Genomic DNA, 22,812 nt, shown 5'->3' on the forward strand with positions numbered 1-22,812 from the left:
GCCAAGGCTTCACCATTCCCCCCAAGCACCAAACACTGGGCCATGCCCTTTATCCATGACTAGTTCCTATCATGGCTAACTGAACTTTGGTCAAATTCCTGATTCACAAGGGGTGAGAGGAAATACAATGCTGGTGTTTTTTATTTTTTTTATGGGTAAGTTTTGGGGTAGAGTAATAGGTAAGTAGTAGGTTAAAAAGAAAGTATGAGAGAAAGTCAGGAAAGGAGTCAATATAATTGTGGTTTCAGGGGTGGTCCAGGTGGGGGCCAAGTGTAGCCTTGAAGGTAGGCAGACTTGGGCAGGTAGAGATGATGGGAGAGAAGGGAGGAGAGAAAAGAATTTGCAGATCTGGGCATGCTGAATGTTTTGAGCTTGTCAGAGTGACTAGATTTATGAGACTGCAGCAGGAAGAGATTAAAAAGTTACCAGTTAATGTCAGGGCAATGTGTGACCCTGGGGATGCTTTTTACTCCTGATATGCAGGTGTTTTGGGGAAAGCCTTGCCTCTGGTTACTTCTTGTATAGGAAGATGTCTATAGACATCTGTCATGATAACGCACAGATATGTTTACAGGTGTAGCCTGAACCCTGAAGTGAATTGTCCTAAACTGTAACTTGCATTAAATTCATCTAAGCTTTGGGTGGTCTCGAGGTCATGGATTAAATCTGAAACCTAGATCCTCAAGATTCCATGCAAGAGAACTAATTAACACTATCTATGATTGTTCTCCCTGCAATATATTCATTCAGCTATGTATAAAGCTCTGACATCTATCTGTTAATGGTTATTCTTTTTCAGCTTTTAAAATCATCCTATTAAAACATGATCATTGTTCTCTTTCATTTGGTTCAACAAGTATTTCTCGAGAGCATGTTACTATGTGTCAGGGACTGTGTAAGGTACTTTCCAGGACAAAGTAAGACAAACCAGGCCTTGGTGCTAGAAGATGTAGGATCTAGCAGGGAAAAACAATGGTAAACAAGGAAACAAAAAAGCAAGATCATTGTAAGAGGTAATCAAAAGGAAAGAAGCCCATGTAAACAAAGATGATTGGAGGTAGGGAATAACGTTTGATAAGTAGCCACAGAAAGACTCAGAGGAGCAAACATTTGTGTTGAGATGTGAGTCAGAAGGAAGTAGCAGTCACATTGGGCTAAGGGAAGGGCTGCCAGGCAGAGGGAAGGGCCGGTGCAAAGACCCAGTGACTAGACTACTTTTAGTGTCCAGAACAAGAAGCATTATGGTAACCATTGTTGATTACCTTGTATTCTGTTTTTACATCATGTACTATGTCCATCCTTTGTTTTGACTGACTGCTTTGTTTTGTCACATTTGGTTTTATTCTCTTCCAAAAAAAAAGTAATAAGAACTGTGGGAGTAATAAAACCCAAAATGTATAAATGTTATTGTAAAAAAGAGAGGAAAAGAAAGTGCTCTAAAGGACACAACTGCAAGTGTGTTTAGGTGTTAAGATAGATGACCATATTACTAAGTTTTTGTTGTATCACTGAACACAACTGTTTGAAGTCTCACTGTTTGAATGTCCACTTTGTATACTTAATTTTGTAACTTGATCAACTATTTCTAAGATGATAATATGTAATCTATTAACTAGTGATTTCTTACAGTTTATTTCTTTTTTTTTAAATTCTGTACCCTTCTACTGTTTTGTTTTGTTTTCTTTAAATAAAAAGAAAGAAAGAAAGAAAAAAAGAACCAGAGAGTATGGTGTAGGAGTGAAAGGAAGAGGCAGGCAGATCAAGGAGTCCGGGGGCGGTGATCATGGAAGGTCTGTAGCATCTGGTGAAGAATGAGGTCTCATCCTAAGTGCAGTGAGAAGGAACAGGAGAAACCATTGCGTGGTTTACTTTTTAAAGCAGATCTTCAGTTGTTGGAAGAAATTATCAGTCTCATTGGTAAAGCTATGAAAGGATTCAGTCAGCGGTTGGCAAAAGCTTTGTGTAAAGGGCCAGAAAAGGCAACACTTCAGGATTTTGGACAGATTAACCTCTGCTGCAGCTCCTCAATCCTGCAGGTATAAACAGCATGCAGAACTGAGTGCTGCCATGTCTCGTGGAACTTTACTTACAAAGCTAATGATAGGCCGGATCTGGCTCAGGGGTCATAGTTGGTGACCTTCTAGTTAGGTAATGGTGTGGGAAAGTCACTAGGCAGTGGCGTGCAGCAGCAGTCAGATGGTGATCTGAGTGGAGGGGAATCCTGAATGGTTCTGGTACAAGGTCAAGGGCTCTAGGAAGGTGGATGGGGTTGGCCAGCGAAGGGTACCAGCAGCAACCTCTTCTCCCAGTTTTGCAAGGGTGAGTCCAGTTTCAGCATGTGTGCATTGGACTGTGTTCAAGCTGGTGAGAATGGAGATCAGGAACACTAAAGTCCTGGATGGTTTTGTGGGATCCGAAATTTAACACTTTTGGAATTTTGCTAAGAAAATGAATACAAAATTACAAAGAAGAAATTAGGAACAGAGCTTCAGAAAGAACCAGCATATGTGAGGGGCCTTGGAAGCGGAACTTTATTAGCCTCAGGGTAAACTCACCTGAGCTTGTGTGCACCCTCACACCCCCAGCTTGCAGTTCTCCTGAGCCTCATTAAGTTAGGCTGTTTCTGACAAAGCCTCCTTTAGTGACATCTGGTACAGGACTGATGCAGAAACACTCAGAATCTTAAAGGAAAGAGGCTCCTCCTCTGGGTAGATGGTGGGTCATGCTGTATATGTTTTGTCACTAGGAGTGCACAGGTGTCCAGGCCAGCACATCTCACTATCCTTAGCAATGTAGTAGCAGCAGCTTGACATCACACTGCTGGCTTCAAGGCTAATGTTTGTCTTGTGTCCTAGCACCAAGGATGACTCTGGGACCTGAGAAAGGATGAATGCTTCTGCTAGGGGTGATGAAATGGAAGAGTTTCTATGGGCTTTATTCTATTTTGTCCTGAATGATTCTTCATGTGAGACTTTGCTTCTTTGCCTTCCATGGATCTTTACTGGGAAGATACGTTGGTAAGCTGTGGAGGTGAGAGCTAAGTCTTCAGCTCATGTGGGTGTGGAGCAGCCCTGTGGAAGATGGGGGAGAAGGTTTGCTTAGGAGAAGGAGGGACGATGAGAGAGGACCTAGGAGGCAGGACTGAAGAGCCATCTCCCCTGTATGGGTTCATTCTTTGAATGTCCCCTCTGTCCTTTCTGTAGCAAATAAAATGTCAGTTAGATCAGGGAAGGAAGAGAAGAGAGAAGAAAAGAAGGATGCAGGGAGGGAGGACACAGAGTGATTGATGTGTTGAGATTCCTTCATAACCAGAAGCAGCTGAGTCTTTTACTTAGCATGTCGGGGAGGAAGGAGCAGTGGTGAGTGGTAAACCAAACAGGTAGGAAGATGGAAACCATGGAAACTTGGGAACTGTTCGGGGCGGCGTATGCTGCCACCAGTCCTGGAAGGAAGGTTGGTTCCTATCGTAACCCCAGCTGTGATACACCAAAAGGTCCCGACTGGTAGCTATGGCAGTGCATGGCTGGTGGAACCTCTACTGATAAGGGAAGCCAGCAGTTCTAAAATGTTGGTGACTGCCTGTGAAACATCTGTGAAGAGCCCCAGAAATGTTGGACAGTTTAGAGGGGGGTGCGTTTCTGTGTGAGCAATTAGATTATTGAAAATCAGAGAGATAGGGGTAAAAATACCACAGAATCTCAGTGGAGATCTCAAGAGAGGAGGGCTGAGGGCTGGTGGAGTTGTGGTGGGTTACTTAACTAAGTTCTCCCCTTGATGGGAAGTCACTGAGATCACAAACCTCATTTTATTCATTTTCATGACTCCTCTTTCCCCAGTCATTGTTTTCTTCTTATTTAGTTCCTACTATAGCTTCTGGCATATATTGTATTCACTCTGATTATATGTGTAATGAATACACGACTAAAGAATGCATGAATAAAACACTCTCACTGAAAAATCTGTACCCAAGACTATGACATCCTTCATTCTGGATCAACTCCAGCTTATTTCATGTGCTTTGGACTCTATCTATCTGCCATGTTAGAATTGATGGTGCTATCATAAAACTGTTCAGTCTGACATTTAGAATTACAGGATGGCAGAGCTGGGAGGGACCTCAGAGACAGAGTCCAATGCCTTTGATGAAATCTGAGCTCCTTAGAAGAAAACCTGAGGCAGATGTCAGTAAACTCCCACTTATCTTAAGTCCAAACAAGCAGCATGAGCAAATGCATAGAATCTTGTATACATTTCCAGCTGTGTTTTTATCTGTAAGAATATCTTGTACTGTACATGTAAAGGGTTTTATTTACCACCAAGCCCTTTCATATATTTTATTTCATTGGATCATCACAATATCTTTCAAAGCAGCTATTTGGCATCTTCAGTTTTCAAAGGCTGAATGACTTGCTCTGAGCTGGCAAATGTCAGATGGGTTGCAAGGGGCTGACGGAATCTAGGTTTAATGTGGCACCCACTACCCGGTAGAAGCTTATCATACCGTGAACTATAAATAGGCAAGAGGTTCTCAAATACTTCCTTGATAAGAAACACGGTTCTCTCAGTCTCCTACTGTTTCAACAGCTCCAGGGGTATGTGGTAAAATTCTAGATGTAAGATAACTCTGTTGTTTCACTAATTCTGTTGAGTTGTGACAAAGTCTGTACTTAGTATTACACTAAGTAATGAAGATTTACTAATTTTTTCATTGCTGCTATAATAAAGTACCACTACTCTACTGTTTTGGAAGTCTCACAGTTCTAGAAGGCAGAAGTCTGAAATGCATCTTTAAGGCTGCAGTCAAGCTATCCGCAGGATGAATTCCTCTTGGAGACTTTAAGATACAATCTGTTCCTTTTAGCATCTTAGCCTTGGTTTGTAGCTGCTTCATTCTGAATTCTGTTTCTGCCCTTACCCTGCCTTCTCTGACACTGACTCTCCTCTATCCCCTTTAAAGGCTGCTGTAATTTCATCAGGGCCACAGCACAATCCAGATTAATCTTCTCATCTCCAAGCCCATAATTCAGTCACATAGATCCTTTATCATATAAGGTATTGTTCCCAGGGACCAGAGGTTAGGACAGGGGTATACTTAGAGGCTGTTATTTAGCCTAGTAGGACAAAATTTTTTATTTTCCTACCCTATGATGCTTGGTGATTTTAAATGTTTTCTGGCCAATGGATTTTTCTGACAATAGGGAACCTATAGCACAAGAGGCCACTACATTCCCAATAGGGGGGAATAAGATAATCAGGTTCTCTCTGGGGCATGGACTGACCTCACATGAAGATAACCAGACTAGTATCCATAAATAGAGACAAATCTGGAATTTGAATCCTCTACTATCAATATGTGGAAAGAATTTCAAATTTAAATATTTATGTGCATGTTCAATGAGTCTTTGATATCAATTTTTTTATGCAGAGGTGGGTCTCAGAGGACATGCAGGAGCCGGGAGGTGGCCTATAAAAGGTCTTTATAAAAGGTCTTTTTGCCTGCTAAGACCCAGAAGCCTGCAGATGTTACAGAAAAACCAATGTTAATCCTAATGGAAGACTCTTTGCACCAGGAATCTAGAAGGCAACTTGTTGATTGATCTTAATGCCAGTGGGCTGGTGGGACCAAGTCCAAATCACTAGCACTAAGACAGTTTTGGGTTCAGTTTAAAAACACCTTACAAACAGGAAGTACAAGGCATTACAAGAATGGAAGCAACATGGATTAAGTCATATATTGTCAGAAAAACTAATGCTAAATACGTTTGCTTGAAAGGAATTGTTTATCATGACATAGTAACATCCTGGGGATGAGAGGAAGGTGTTCAAGTGGAGCACAGAGAGTTAAAGAGTATCTGACTGACTGCCTCAACCAAAGTCCTTAAAGCCGGTTGGAAGTAATATATTTTCTTGACTAAGGGCAACATAAGCTGATAGTCAAATTCGTCCAGTGCATTATTAGAAGAAAAGTATTGGACCCAGACAGTCAAGGTGGCTGGATTCAGTAGGGTGTTCACATGGCAGGCAGCAAGAGTATAGGCAGAGGCTGCTATTTGATTTCAGTTTACTATAACACATACTGTACATAAGTTTGTTATTCTAAGGGCTGGGGATTTAGCTCAGCGGCACAAGTACCTACCTGGCAGGTGTAAGGTCGTGGTTCGATCCCTAGTCTCCCCCCCCCCTGCAAAAGTTTGTTATTCTATAGCTATGCCTTTACTAATCACAAAATTGTGCACCTCCTTGCACACACAGTAGGGGGGGCAAGAGAGAGAGAGAGGGAGAGAGAGAGAGAGAGAGAGAGAGAGAAAGAGAGAGAGAGAGAAGGTAGAAAAAGAAAGTGGAACCTTGGACTTGGAGCAGAAAGAGTAGACCATTTCTGCCCCTAAGATCACCCCTACACCAAGCCCATGAGCTCAGAGCCAAGAAAGTTTAATAGTGAGACGAAGCTGAAAGACCTGTTTCCCTGGGATGCCAGGGGTGGCTGAGAGCACGGTAAAGTGCTCTCTGGCTCGGCAGCAAGTTGTCACTGGTTTGGGCAGCAATAGGGAGTGGCACAGGTGGTTTTGCAGCAGGTCGGAGCTGGTGGTGAGCTTAAAAACAGTGGCAGCCCATGTGAGGACCCTTGAAGGAAGAGTTGCACGGATGAAGTGCTTTGAAAGTGAGCTGAATCTCTTAAGATTATGAATTCCATCAAAACCAGAGAATATTTACAGCAGAATAAAATTTTAAAATATTAGTCTTAAAGGAGTCTTAACTTTCTTATTATTTACTGTTACCTTGTAACCCCATAATCCTTCATTTCAAGTTGGGACTTGGATATATTTATTGCCATGGAGAACTGATAGTTTTACAATAGAGAAAAAGTTTTGAGTTTCAAAAACTGAGCCCTGAAGGTACTTAAGGTGTAAATTAGAGTAATTCCTGGAATGTTAGGGGAAAATATTTTACCTTTAGATTAGAAGCAACTCCTGAATGTGTGATGGTGGTGGTGGTGGCCACAGTGGTGGAGAGAGATAGACATGAAAAATGTTTGCTGTGGACTTGAGGAAGGGGGGTGGATGTATACTCTATACCACCTGTCACTAAACTGGGATCCACAGCGCTTCAAATTCAATCGGAGAAATCTGAGATCAAAGGAAACTTGAGCGTCCATGTTCTGTAGTGTCCCAGAAGTAAGCCAGGCTGCAGAGCAAGAGCAGGTTCTCCTGCTTGGTGTGTTTAGCTACCCAGAGTCCCACACAGCCTCATGGGTCTTACCGAGGCTCAGCATGGGGAGGAATCCAGAATTGTTCCCTGCCCCTCAGTGGAGCTTGGCTGTAGGCATGAGGGACAGTGGACAATGTAGTGATTGCTTTAAGGGACAAAGGAGTTCTAGTGGGGATGGGATTATCTCTGAAGACTTGGTTTGGAGAGACAATGATAAGGAGCAAGTCTCTTTTAAAATAATTCTATCTGAAGTGCCTCCCCACACTTACAAAGTATCCTGGGGACGGGACACTCCAAAAATAGGTTGTGATTCAGTCCACGCTATTCTGGCCGTAAAGCAAACTCAAAATAGAAATTGGATTGTTCGGTTGTAGAAAAATAAAAAGTCACATTTTGTTCACATTAAATTAGGGGAACACATTTGCATTCTCTACCATCTGTGGATATATTTGCAGGTGACCTTAAAGTCCCTGACATATATATACACCAAGATGTCATTTTGAGGGAATGAAATGTTCAATCCTCTATATAGGGAAAGGAATTATTCCTCAGAAATATGTTTCTACCTGACAGCAGTACCTTAATGCTAATGCTTGCAAATAAAGGTACCCTTATTGAGGGTGTGAAAAGATTACATAAATTTTAACTTGTATTTACTTATTGTATTGCTCAGAACTAAAGAACAGGGTGGTCAGAATAAATTCTATGCTATAATGATTTTCATGAACCTGAAGATTTGGAACAATCTTGGGATATGTATGAATCATCTAGCACCTGTGAGATGCATCTTTAAAAATTGCCCAACAGGATATTTAGGTAAAGCATGGATTATTTTTGAAAGTCTTATGCAAAATTCTGAACATACCTCAACTATCTCATCCCCCTACTTAAATTATTAATAGTCTACCAATCTGAAAATATAAAATCCTAACACAGAAAACACTTCATATTAAAAGTGAGGGAACAGAGCTGAAGGACTCAAGGAGTCTTTTTATACTTTCACATGCATGATCTTGTGGTTCTCCACAGAGAACAGAATAATTCACTAATTGATAGTCAATAGTCAATAGTCACCACATCCCGCAGTCTGCCATTTTGGCTAAATGGACACTGCTCGGTAATCTTTATTGAGCTTGCATCCTCTGCTGGAGAAGCTGCTTGCATGTGGGGCTGCCCAGGTTGGCAGCCAGGCTGAGGCAGTGAGACACATGGGATGAGAATTCAAGGTGCTCAGTCTCAGCATCAGACACACTCAGGGTCAGGACCTCACTCAGCAACCTGTCTTGGACCTGGGGATGACATTTGTTTGCTCTGGTCTCTGGCTTATCCTAATTCCAGGAGCCCCATATTTGCCACATAACGCCTTCTTCATGGGATCATACTCTGTGATCAGTACAGAGGCAGTCATGGTGGCATGACTTTGACACCTTCTGCATTCATAAATTCATGACTTTAATTGCCTTCTGTGCACCAGAAACGGGGCAAGATGCTGGATATGAACATGGGTACCTCCGGGGTTTTGGCCCGGAAGGTACAGCAGGCTTGTACGAATCCTCTCTAAGTGGTTCATTGTTCTATTGAAATACACTGAAGTAGTGAGCTCCAAAGTTAATTCCAGGGAGCTAAGGCTGAGGGAAGTTACTGGGTCTTCTGTACTCTGTGATTTTGGAGGATGCCTGAGGGGGCAGTGGAAATTGACAATGTTTTCTCATAGGAGTTTTCATTTTATTCCTGTAACAATTCTATTAGATGGGGATCTCATCCTTTCAGAGTTTAGGAAATTGTGGCTTAGTAATACTAATCACAAAAGATCCAGCAGCAAATACTGGTAGGTTCCCTATTGGTGTTTGAATCTTATCCTTGTGACTTTAGGTTTACACCTTTTCTAATACACCCATGCATCCAAGTGACTATTTGGGTGTGTGGGCAGTTACTGTTTGCTGTAAAAAACAAATAAATTTCCTACTTGATCAGGATGAGTGAGATTATGCTATGGCAATACTAGTGCTTACAAAGGTCCTCAGTACAGGTGAGAAAGGTGAAAGCTGGAAACTTGGAAGGGGCATGCTGCAGAGGGGCTACTTGAGCAGGAGAAGAAGCCCCTGGAATGGCTCATGCATGACCCAAGTTTTCAGCTCCATCTGCCATTTTTCCATAGCAACCATTAGATTGTACCCAATAAATCATCTCCAAAGAGTCCAACTTTTCCTGTCCTTGGGCTGGCAACAGCGTGCGTGTTCTTTGAATCATATCAGCTTCCTTCTTGTACAATGCACTGGTCACGTGACCGTCATCTTTGAGAGGTAGGAAGCCACAAGGGAAGTGGCATTATCTGGTTGTTTTACAGAGCTGACCTCCAGGGACTGAACTGGGCTGCACAGGGAAGCAGTGAGTGTGGGAAGCCCCCTTCCAGGAGGCAGAATCCTAGGCTTTCAGATCTGAGCATGAATTTGGTTCATCTCTGTGGTCACTCATGACCATAAATACCCAATTTAGGGTGCCATGGACTGGGTGTTCTTCACATTGTGAAAAGCCCCAAGTTCAGGTCTTGAGGTCTTTGAGTGAGATTACATATAAAGTTTTAGGGGCATGTAAGTGAGCTCTGAGGAAAGCCTTTATACTTCTCTTGCCCACATCTCACTCTGGCCACATATTCTGTGATAACCTGCGAATGACAACCACATGGATAGACACATTAAACTTATTATGGAACAGCACAGATATGTGCACTCTGTTAACTTTTAAAAATGGAAATTGCAATTTTGTTACATTCTCATGTCATTTCTTCCCTGTGATTTAATGTTTGGAAGCATCAAATTTTAATTTGGTCTTTTGTAACATCTGAAGAACCTGCCGAACTTTTTTTTTTTTTTTTTTTTTTTTTTTTTTTTTTTTTTGAGACTGGGTTTCATTATGAAGTTCAGGCTGGCCTTGAACTCAAAGTGATCCTCTTGACTCAGCCTACAGGCATGTGCTATGTCAGCCATGCTCAACCCTTTTAAATTTTTAGGAGGTCTTGTCTCAAGGATGGGGTATTGATTCATAAGCCACTGGTTTATTTACATTCTGGATTTCATTTAACTTCCTCATGGCACATCAAGAAATTAATTAGTAATCTGTATTGAGCCTCACAAAGTGACTTTGAGCAATTCGAGGTAATTATCTAAGTTACTATGGCATTAAAAATTGTTCACCTTAAACATGAGGGTAATGGACACAAGGATGACCTTATCTTTAAGTTATCTGGAAAACTCCATGAAGTCCATTATAAATTATAGAAACAAATTATACAGATGTATTTATATCACTGTAAAATATATAAATATGTTGTTTTCATATCTCAGAAATCATGTCCACAGTTTACAGTGTTACTTCAGTTCATGAGCTTAATTATTTCCACAGTTTTGGTCACAAACTGAATAGAAGAACCAAATCAAATTGCCCCATAAGGTCAGTATTGAATCTAACCATTGAATTTGATTCAGTTCTCCTCCAATTTGGTTTGTGACCAGAATTGTGGAAAGAAATAAGTTCATGAACTGAGGCAGCACTGTATTTTATAAAATAATGTCCTGTGGGCTACATGGGCATAAACGTTTCTTGTATTTTCCATCCCACACATGCTGTAGAAGGCATCTGCATGTTCGATCATTTCAGAGCTGGTACCTTTTTGGTTCAGTTCAGAGACCTCGATCATGTAGTTATGGACCCAGGGTTTCTACAGCTACATAACTGGGACAGTACTTGGCTGCTCACCAAGTTTTTCCAGTAATTGACTTCTAAGTACTTCCTGTCCTTGTAACAGGAGACACTCGGTGACTTGCTCTGGTTATAGAGTTGTAAGTGAAGATAGCGTGCATTCCTAGGCCAGAACACTTAACTCTAAATGGGAAACCTTTGAAGCTTCCTTTCTCTTTATAAGAGCAACCAGGAAATTTCCAGAGCATGCCTGTTCTGTCAGCCTACATCTTGGAGTCAGGTAGTATAAAAAAGAAATTAACTAAATAAACTTCTGTTATACTAAGCCCCTAAGATTTTTCTTCTTTGTGGTATAATGTTGTCTATCTTGACTAATATATTATCTGCCAGAGAACATACTATATGTCTCTTAAAAAGCATTTAAAATCACTTTGACTACTTTCCAGTCTTCAAAATTATGCTGTCTTACATTTTTAAATTTTGATTTGTATTGCCATTAGGGAACCATGCTAGTGGCAGGTTTTTCCTCATAGCATAATTAATCATATTTCTGTTTACACTTGAACACATCTTACCAATAATATTCAAATGGGGGTCTACATTTCATTAGCATTTCACTTATTTTTAAGCCTCGTGCCTTAGACTCCCCTTAGCAGTAAGAGTGGTAGAAGAATGAGGAGGGAGCAGGTGGTTTTGAATCTGGTCCCTTCTGGTTTAACTAGAGAGGCAGGTTGGCCATCTATGCATATTGGGTTCTATGTAAAATTTAGTTAAGAAGACTCAACTATGTGAAGTTGCCCCATAATATGAAGTTCAAAGTCTTTGCTGTTACTGATTTCAAAAGTCATAATTCTTAATCTATTGGTCACAGAATGTTCTAGAAAGCATATCATGAACTGAGTAACAAAGAATGCAATGAGATCATACAGCCTTGGGATTAGATACCAACTATTAAACTGACTAGCTATGTGATCTTAGGCGAGCAGCTTAATTCTTCTGTCCATACTCCAACTGCCACCAAAGTAGGTATAATCAGATGTGTAAATGAGATTTTTGTGCACAAAATGCTAAGCATGCACTGGGTGTATAGTAAATTATTGCAGCTGTTTTTATTATTACTATTATCTTGCAGATTTGTGAAATACAAGCTACCTCTAAGGTAGAAAAATCATTTTAAGAAATTAAAAAAAAAAAAAAAGGAACATAGCCTGGACTGAATTGAAATCTATTTGCTATGGAGTGATTGAGATGTTCAATATCATCATCAGGGTAGGTAACACAGCAACACAATTTTCTGTAATGAAATTGCTTGTTTCAGCCAGAGGATGGAGGAAAAAAAAGCAAGTTACATTAGCTCTTCTATTGCATCTAGTGCAACGCAACATGTTTATTGAGCACAAAGAAGGAGGAGGGAGTCGGGTGAGAGAGGAATGTGCTCAGAATTTAGAAAGAAGCAGGGCTCAGTTTGAGTTCTAGCCTATCTTCTTCCAGTCATGTGAAGAGGAAGATAGTTACTGCCTCTTCAACTCAACAACTCTCATCTGTAAGAAGGTCTCAGCAGGCCGAAGTGGGAGTGCCTTCCCTCAGTTCAGCTGACATCAATGAAGCTTTTGTGAGTAGCAAGAGTAGCCAACACAGAGCAAGTACTTGCTGAGTACTTGTGCATACTTTGGTGCTTTCCACTGTGAATCCGTCAGGCAGTTTACTATAAGTTCCTCAGAGAGACAGATGAATTACAGAAGAATCTAAGGCCCCATATCTGGTAAGTGGAGGAATGAGGCTTTGAAACTGGGAAGTTTCCAGAGCCCCTCTCATGCTAAGGGAAAGCTGGATTATGTATACAATCACAGAAGCTTTTGCAGAATCACCTTTCTCCCCTATCACGCGGAGATCTTGTTGCTTCTTCCTACACTGTCTACACAAGTCAGGATGCAGTTGAAGGCTACTTCCTTAAAGAAAGTGTTTTCGTATTGCCCCAGCCCACTCAGCTTACTTATTCTCCGGAACTTCTGGGATACTAACTAAAATGCCCAGGAAGATCTAGCAGTCAGATAGACCACTATTTAAGGAGGTTTAAAAGACGTTGAGTCAAAGCATTCTAGACATTCAACCCCAAATGCACACATTTGGTATTGTAAACACTCAGCATGTAGAGGAAGAGAGACTTTCACAACATAGAAAGCTGCTAGAAAGTTCTGAGGCCTCTGGAATGATGAATACTGGTGATATTTTGGAAACTCCCAGCTTTAAGTTCCTAAAGACTGTGAGAAGTTAATCTTGACATGTTCAATGTTCTAAAAGAGCCATAAGGTGTTGGCAACTCTCTGACACATAATTCCTCAAGCTTTTGGTGCAAATCAGATGCTCTGATTGGTTGCTGATGACTGAATTTGTGAGCATGAATGACTAGGGACATTGACAAGAGAATTTAAGCCTGGATTAGGGAGAGATGGTCCCTAAATACCATGCTTCCAGGACAGGTCAGACCTAGGCAACAAGGAAAGGACAGTTGCGACAGCTTGAGATTAGTTTATTTACTGGACCCACTGCTTTATTAATCTCACATCCTGGCCAGCATAACTGCTTTCAAAAATGTACTGCTAATTTTCTGTATCTTAATTGCCTTTGGTTGCTATGATAAAAGGCATGGATAGGGTGGTTTAAACAACAGGAATGTATTCCTGAGAGATCCGGAGGCTGGAAGTCCCTGATCAAGGTGTCTGCTAGTTGGGTTTCTGGTGAAGGTCTTACCCTGTCTCACAAGGCAGCTATCTACCTACTGTACGTTCACAGGCAGTATACATCCTTGCAGATGTAGGGGTGTATGGGCTCCCTGCTGTTCCAAGGCGGTGAGTACCTCATTGTTCTTTATTTATTACCTTAGACCAAGATTTCTTAACTCAGTACAGTAGACTTTATGGTCCAAATAATTGTTCGTTGCATGGAACTGTTCTGGACACTGTAGGATATTTGTTAGCATCCCTAACCCCTACTCAGTAGATGTCATAAATCACAGAAACACGTAATACAAGTCACACAGTTAATAGTCATACAAACATGTGAAGCAGAACTGGCTGGATCTAGGGTGTGTGGTACTAAATTAGTCCACTAATTGATTTCCAATTGTTCTGACCTTGGATAATGGTAAGCCCCACCCAGAGTGTGGGCAGTACCACACAAAAGTCTTGCAGCCTGGCTGGACTAAAAGGGAAAGGGAGGCTTGCTTCATTGCTGTTTCTGCTGCTTCTGTGGATGTTTGGTGCTGCCTTGGCCCAGGTGAATATGGACTGAAAGGATGAGCTAAAACAAACCTTTCTGTCTTTAGCTTTGGATGTCAGGTATTTTGTTTCAGCAACAAGAAAAGTAACTAAGACAGTTATAAACAAAAAGTGTTCCATTTTTAAAATATATCTTCTAAAACCTCTACTAGTGCTCAAATATAACTCTTATTAACATTAACTGAAGCCATATGACTTACTGTTTTTCAGAATGCTAAAAATTTAACATTGCAAAGTCATGGAGTTCAACCTAATATATGTGCTTTGAAGCCTTCTTTGTGCATTTATACAATTTATATGTACAAGTTTGCAATATATCATTTTAAAACACAAATCACTCTTTACTTTCTTTACCAAAAAATTGCCTTCATGACCTTTCTAGTCTGTCTAGATTACTTTAGGGTCATCAGAATATTCTATTTTATAAATGACCCAAAATTTATTTAGATTCTGCTTGACATAAATTTTTCAGTTTTATTGTCATAAATTATAAGCTTGTATATTACATCAACATGTATGTAAATATTTACACATCTAAAAAAAGAGAAATCCTACAGTAGAATTGGGGAGAATATCTATCTATCTATCTATCTATATATATCTATATATATGCACATTTAAAATGAAAACAGACTCACCAACCTTTATCCTCTCACTTACAGGATACAAAGATCTTAGTTTCCTCAAATCTATAACAGCACTAAATATTTAAATTTTAATGATTTGATGGGAATGGGAAAAGATAGCTCATTATAATTTTAATTTGCATTTCTATAGTTACTAGTAAGGTTGAACAGCTTTTTATGTGTTTACTGAAAATTTGATTTTCTTCTGGGAATTGCTCATTTCTTTTTTTTTTTTTTTTTGTCTTTTTCCTTTTTATCGGTACCGGGGATCGAACTCACGACTGCCTGCTTTCAAGGCAGGCGCTTATGCCGCTGAGCTAAACCCCCAGCCCCAAATTGCTCATTTCTTAAACCTGTATCTCTATTGGGATATTTATCTTTCCCATAACAATTTGTAGGAGCATTTGTAGATAATATATATAAATCCCCTGTTCATTGTACATGTTGCAGATGTATCCCTGTTTGGCTGCATCTTTTAAACTTTGCTTCTAGTATATCCCACGATTCAGAAGTTATGATATTTATGTGAACACATATGTCAGTAGTCTCCTTGTTGGATGTGCGGTTACTGAGCCTCATTTCCAGAATCCTGGTACATCATTCTCAGATACTCTCAAATCAGGATCTGGATTCTGTTTTGAACTGGGATGCCTGTTGCGTTGGAGAAACAAACTGCTTTTCTACTATCCTTTGACCACAGCAGTCAGCACAGAAGATATCTGGAACTTAACAGGCTTAGGAATTTCACCAGCTGGGTATCCTATAGTCTGATTCCATGCTGACACTATCTGTAGGCAAGGTATCAAATCCCACAGGCTGAGGCTCAGTCCCCAAGACTATGTTCCCCTACTCTAAATACCAACCCCAATTGTCAGATTGTTTTACCTGTGTTTCTGACTGACCAGCTATAGACTGGAGCTCCCACAAATTTCTGGTCAGATCCCATTAATTTTATAGAATGTCTCATATCTTCTTCCATATCCTTTTTAATAGTATAAAGAATATTAGATATGCATAGAGTGAGGTAAGTAGGAAGTTACTTAAAATTTCCACGCCCTTGGGGGTGTATCCCCCACCACAAGAAACTTTCACTACTAACCTGTACAGCGGTTTTCTGAACTGAGTTTTTCTGAAGACTTCATTATGTAGATGCAATTGATTAAGTTGTTAACCATTGCTCCTCAACCCCTGTTCCTTCCCCAGAAGCTGAGGATAAATTAGGGCTAAAGGTCCCTCCCTCTAATCTTGCCTAGGTCTTTTGGGTGCTAGCTCCCACCCTAAGCTATCTAGGGACTTTCAGCCATCAGTCAACACATTAGCATACAAAAACCCATTGTCATTTTGTAGATTCCAAACATCTTGGAGCTGTATGCTAGAAAACAGAATTGAATATCAAATATATGCTTCAAAATATCACATTTGTGTTTTATTTTTCTCTCTTCATATTAATGGGGGCATATTTTTGCTGAAGCAACCAAACTTAAGCAAAATCAAAACTCAGAGCACTAGTCCTTGTTTATACGAACTGAAAAACAAAGAATAGAGGCTTTCAGTCTCAAGGCAGTGGCACTGAAATATTCACACATGCACAGAGCTGTCTGTGAATATAAAAATTTTAATGAGGAAGAATGAAAGAGATAACAGTAAGGATAGAGTGTGTATTTGTGTTTAAGCCTAAAGCTGTTTCTTAAAAAGTGAGCCATTAAAACTTTCTGTGTGTTCTATAGTAAGCCTACCAGTAAGTAATTATTTAAAAACTGTCAGTCTGTGAATACAATATTTTCATTGCTTTTTTTTATAAGGCATAGAACCATAGCTCAGCAAATAATAAATAACTTTTCAAAACTCATGGCCTGTAAGTGGCAACAGCAGGATTGAAGGCTGTTTATATAGATATGTATGTCTATAAGGTTATATATTTTTGGTCTGTTTCTCTCTGTATATGATGTGTGTGTCCACATGTGTGTATGTGTACATGTGATTGTATGTATGCCCATGAGCATGTGTAATCTGTATATTTCTGCTTGTGTACATGTAATAAAGTGTTAGTGTCTATGTACAGACATGCATACATGTGTTGCGGACATCTGTACATCCCTATGCAGATCTCTCTGTGTGAATGTATCTGTGAGCCACAGAATAAAGGATAAATTGGATAAAGTGTATAATTAGTATGAGAGAAATTCACAAAATGGGTTAGCATATGCTTATCTAAAAACTAATTTTGCGTAAAGAATGATCATTTGATTTAGTAGAAATATTTACAAAACAAGTCTATCAGCTCAAATCTTGATCAGTTTTTTTTTTTTGTTTTGTTTTCTTGTGCTTGTATACTTCTGCTCCTTAAACTTTCTAGAAAAGATATTATTATGCGTTATGTCTGGGTGTTCCTTCAAAGGCTCATGTGGTCATGGAGGTGGGCTTCTAGATTTTGTGGCTAATTCATGGTCCAATACTGGGATTATGGGTGTGAGTGCTACATCCACTCAGGGTGGGTAGCCTACATACAATATAAGAGACAGAGAGGCTTCTTTCACATGTTCCTCTCCTTTTTCTCTAGCTGCTTTTACTGTCTTCCAGTCACCAGAGACTATTGGCCTCTGCCACGTGCCATTCTCTGCCTTGGAGCCAGCTGAGTATGGACTGAGACCTCCACAAATTGTGGGCTAAATAAAACTTTGCTTCCTTTACTTTGGGAGTCAGGTATTTTTGTCTCAGCAATGAGAGAAAAGTAAGATATATTCTCAGCAGAGCAAGGAAGATAATCTGGAAGCTCTAGTTAATTTATGTTTATGAATATAGGCAAGTCTGGAGAAAATATATGCAAGTAAAACTGATTTTCTATTGGTTAGGAACATCCTAGGGAGCAGTAAGAATTATTCCATTTGCTGTATGGGACCAGGGCTTACAGGACCATAGTGCTACTGTGTGGTTGACCTGGTCAGTTTTTGTTCTTCCTAGGGTAATGATGGTGAAACTTTCAGAGACTGAGGGCCCACTATAACCCAAACCCACTTATTTTTTGTTAAGTGCCAAAATTTCAATTAACCCTAAATACTGAGGTTTTAGTTCAGAAAAAATAAATAACTTATACATTAATATATTTTGTCTTAAAAGAAAAACACAATAACATGCATGTTATAGGTTTGTCTACAGCAGTAGTTAGTACAGTAGTTCAGTTCCTAGTTGCTGGAAATGTATGGCTTGCTGATCATCGATCTGCAGAAAAGGAAGTCAAAACAAAGAGACAGTCACGGGTCCAGGGAGGTCAATCTGGAGAGCAAAGCCACCTACTGGGAGCAAGATTGGAAGGAAGATCAATCCAGAGAAGAATGAACTATGTATTTCTGGTCTACCTGATTGAGGAATTGCCACATATCATGCTTCTTGCCTCTTCAGGACTGGCTTATCCCAATTCCACCTTTTACATTTACTTTGGGAAGCTTCTTCCAGCAAGCTGTCCCTGTAACTCCTTACCATGGGTTGGGGGACCCTCTTCTGGGTATTGAAATCTCTCTATGGCTCTTAGCATATTTTTTTTCCTGCAACAGACTCTGCACTGTGAGCTTCTGAGTCATCTCAACAGTTCTAGAACAGATACATCTTTGTAATAATAACAATAGCCAGCTCTTGTGTTCTGTTATCCAGGTTGTTCTAGTCACTTATTGCTGGAATACCTGACACCCAAACTTAAAGGAAGAGAGGTTTATTTTGGCTCATAGTTGGTAGAATCTTTGTGCCTAGTCTATTGGCTACAAGATAGGATGGCATTGCAGAGGAGAGTTATTCATGGCATGGTAGACAGGAAGCAAAGTGATCAAGGGAAGGATAGGGAGATAAACCCTTCCAGGCCACACCCCTGTGTCCCATCTCTTTCCATCAGACCCTACCTCTTGGTAATAAGTCAGCTATAATGCCCCCAATAGTACCCATGCTAAAGCCTTGACATTAGATTGCTTCAAATTTTCTGCTCCAAATTAATTATTCACTGTTCTTGATCTAAGTCTCCAACAAGTCTCAGGACATGAGAAAGATGTAGATAGATTTTCTTCCACAGCAGAACACATATGTCCTGGAGTCCAACTGCCCATGGAGTCCTTGTTCCCAACTGAAACCTCTGAGCCTAGTCTTCTCTGTCTGCTTTATCTGTATTCTGGTCTTCTGAGTACTGACCAGAAGCTCCTAAAAAGCTCATCTGACAGCATTCTATAATTTTTCTAGCTGATCTTTCCAAACTGTTTCAAATTCCTTTACCAAGCCATTTCCAAAGTTTTCTGAATCACGTGCATCACAGCATAGACCCCACTCCTAGTACCATAACATGTCTTAGTGACTTTCTCATTCTTGAGGCACAATACAAGACACTTACAATTTAAGGAAGGATAGGCTTATTTTGGATCATGTGTTAGTCTGTAGTATACTGGCTCCAAGGCAGGACAGCATGGCAGAAGTGCATGATGGAGCAGACAAGAGATAGACTCCTCTAGACCATGTCCCTGGTGACCTGCCTCTTCTGACCAGACCACATATCCTAACAGCAAGTCAGCCTAACAAGGAGATACCACTGATAATCACCACTTTACAGACAAAGAACAAAGACACAGAATAATTTAACTGAGGTTAAGTAACCTAGGAAAGGTTTCATGGCTCGTGAGTGATAAATTTGATTTAGGCTTTATGCTTCCTGTCTCTTACTACATGCTTTTACTATACCATACAACTGTAGCATCAGGACTTTTTTTTTGTTTGTTTGTTTGTTTGTTTGTTTGTTTGAAGTAACAGTGTCTTGTGAGCTGGGCATAGTGGTACATGCCTACAATCCCAGCACCCAGGAGGCTGAGGCAGGAGGATCACCACAAATTCAAGACCAGGTTGAACTATATAACAAGATCAAACTGTCAGTATCTTTTTTTTTAAATAACTGAACTATGGTTTATTTCATCCTGACTCAAAGTAAGAGAGATATATGAGAAGAGATGCATGACTTGGAAGAGGCAAACTCTGGCTTCAGATCCAGGTATGTACTTTGAAGGCAGGACATGATTAACCCTAATAACTGGCAATGACATTGGTGGGTCAGGGTCGAGATGTATGTAAAGAATTTTCACTGTGTACACATTTGGGGAAGCAAGCAGAGGCCATGGCAATGGTGAGGATCCAGTGGTATCAGGGCTTATATTTTGTATTGTACCTTTTCTATTTTTAAGTGGTCTCTTAGGAACCCTCCATATTCTCTCATGCACTGGGTTTCTTTTTGCCTCCCACCCTCACTCCTTCCCTCCTTTCTTGACTTTCTTCTTCCTCACTCTCTCTCTCTTCTCTCTTTCTTCCCTCCCCCTTTCCCTCAATTAAACCTAGGAAGCCAAGGAGAAATTTTTCTTGTGGGCTTCTTTAAAGAAAGGGGTGATGATGATAGAGAAGGTCAAACTGATGAAACTCACATTTTAGCTCCGTATTTTTCTTGCTCTGTGACTTTGAGTACATCGACTAATTTCTCTATGTTCTTATTTCCTTAAGATGTGGATAATAGGGCTATCCAACTCAGGGCTGTTGTGAGAATTGAAAAGCCTAATTTCTGTGCATATGGATGATCCCTGGCATATGTAAGTATCCAGGAATTGTTCCTAACTTTATCATTCTCATGCGGTATTTAGAAAGAGCACACTGTTAGGAGTCAAGACATCTGAGTCCAGTCCTGTTTCCTTCATTAGTGACGTGACTTCAGTTAAGTATACAGGAGGTTTCTATTTGTGATGATTTGATTTGATGATGGTAGAAAAGTGATAATCAGTAAAAAAAATAAGTTGTCAATTCTGACATTTTTCCAGGCTAGCAGTATGTGGCAAGAGAGCCCCTCAGGATACTTCAGCAGTGAGCTGAAGCTTCCAGTCAATCACTCAACCACGACGGAAGAGCAGGTGCTGCTCCATGGTGCTCTGCTGCTTGGAGATGATGCTCAGTATGTCAGGTACACTATGTGTTTTGATTTTCAGTTCGTATTTTCAACTTACAACGTCCCTATTGGAAGTGGAGGTATCTGTATATTTTTATTTGATTACTTGTTAGTCAACAGTGAGTTGAGCTTGATCACTCCTGCTTTCCTTATATCTGTTACTCCATGTCAAAAGGATCTGAAAATGTATTTCTGTTTTTCATTTTTGCAGAAACGAGACCTGTGGAAATAGGATTGCTCTGGGGACTGTCTTGAGCCAGCAAACAGAGACTTGTGAAGGCAACAGGGAGACCTAGGCCCAAGAACAGCTTATAGCAGCACTGAAGACATCACCACTGACATGAGAGGGATGAGGATGACAGAAATTGGAAGGCACTAGTGTAACATGAGAACCGAGGAGACCACAGATTGACAAGACCTCCTAATACACTGCTGACCTGCTGTCTTGGCTTTCTTAAGTGAAATATGTATACCCTATAAATAATTACAGATTTGTTTCTTTCTTCCCAATAGTTGTATTATCTAGGTACTTCAGTAAAATTTTAAAGGTAAGCAAACTTAGTGGAAACGACTGTGTTTTGGCATTAATTATGCTGGTTACTATATACTGTGGAAGATACTCTTATCAAAGTGAAGAATGGCTCTAGTTCTAATTAACTAAAAGCTTCTTCTCTCTTTTTTTTTTGCTTTTGCTTTTGCTTTCAAATTAAGTCAGTGTAGCAATCAGTCAGGATTCTTCAGATAACCAAGAGGGCAAATTACTGAGTGGAGTGATAGATTGATTCATCAATAGAGAGACAGTTTAAGGAACTGGCTTTCAAAATCCTAGACTGGCAAATCTAAGATTTGCAGGTAGGGTGGAAGGTGGGAGGCCCAGAGCAGAACGGATACAGCAGTTAAGTCTGCTGGCAGAATTCCTTCTTCCTGGGGAGAGTTGGGCTTTTTTCTCTGAAGGTTTCAACTGATGGGATGAGGCCCACTCCCGTTACGAAGGGCACAGTTATGAAGGGTAATCTGCTTTACTCAAAGTCTACTGAGTTAAATATTAACTCATTTAAAAAGCATCTTCATGGAGACATCTAGAATAATCTGTGACCTAATGTCTGGGTACTGTAGCCTTGCCATGCTGACATATACAATTAAGCACCATCAAAAGCATTTGGATTTTATCTAATATTCTAAGAGATACAAAGTTACAAGTGTTGGCACACTGGGAAATGGATGTAAAGTGATAGTTTTTTGGAGAGCAATTTACCAGGGACTACACAAATTTTAAATGTATGTCTTTTGATCTATCAGTTCTATTTTTTTTCCATTATTTCTCAAAAATACCTTTGCATGTAAACAAAAAGGCAGATGGCCAGGCTGCTCATCATAGCAGGGTGGGTAAAGTGGAAAATTAGAGACGGCCAGAGTCATTAGGAGGGAGATAAATGAAACATGGATGAAACAGCTGAGAAATATTAACAGCAGCCCAAAGTCAAGTTAGATCTATGCCAATGTGTCCACTGTACATGCTGTAACATGGTGTAACATGTTAGTAACTTTTAAAAAGCAAGTTTCAGACCATAATCACAAAAGACAGCACATTAAAAAGGAACCAAACAGCATATTAAAAAGGAACCAAATTTCCATTTGGACATTATAATATACATGTAAAAATGTATATTATTTGACTGGTAATAATTTTTAGCACTGAAGGTATTATTAGAGAAGAGTGCTGTTTATCTCCAATGCTTGCATTTTTTTCTACAATGAGGACTAATAAACTATTTGTCTATATAAAATTTAATATTAAAAGTTATAAATTTCCAAGGCATCTTTGTATTTCAAATATTAGAGCTTAGTCTTCAACTTATTTATGTTAAATACATAAATTTAAAATTTCACCATAGGATAATTTACATAGTATTTTAAATTGAACTTTATATTGAAAAGTTAAATACTGAATTCTTAAAATGTCTAACTCACAACTATAATATCTAGTCCCTTAACAAAAATGAATATATTTTGTGTGAAATCAGATAATTATGTCTTGATATGAAATTTC

At 39.8% G+C, this 22,812-nt stretch overlaps 1 long non-coding RNA gene across 1 annotated transcript; it reads left to right on the top strand.

Annotated features, from left to right (window-relative positions):
- The first annotated feature begins 20,248 nt into the window (after window positions 1-20,248).
- LOC134471408 (uncharacterized) lies at window positions 20,249-21,264 on the top strand. The gene is made up of 3 exons (XR_010040888.1): window positions 20,249-20,412; window positions 20,638-20,777; window positions 20,974-21,264. It is a non-coding gene; the product is annotated as an uncharacterized LOC134471408 (long non-coding RNA).
- Window positions 21,265-22,812: the final 1,548 nt, after the last annotated feature.

This window comes from Cavia porcellus, unplaced genomic scaffold (genome assembly GCF_034190915.1).
Source record: "Cavia porcellus strain 051 isolate PalLab524CR breed Dunkin Hartley unplaced genomic scaffold, mCavPor4.1 scaffold_1, whole genome shotgun sequence".
NCBI lineage: Eukaryota > Metazoa > Chordata > Mammalia > Rodentia > Caviidae > Cavia > Cavia porcellus.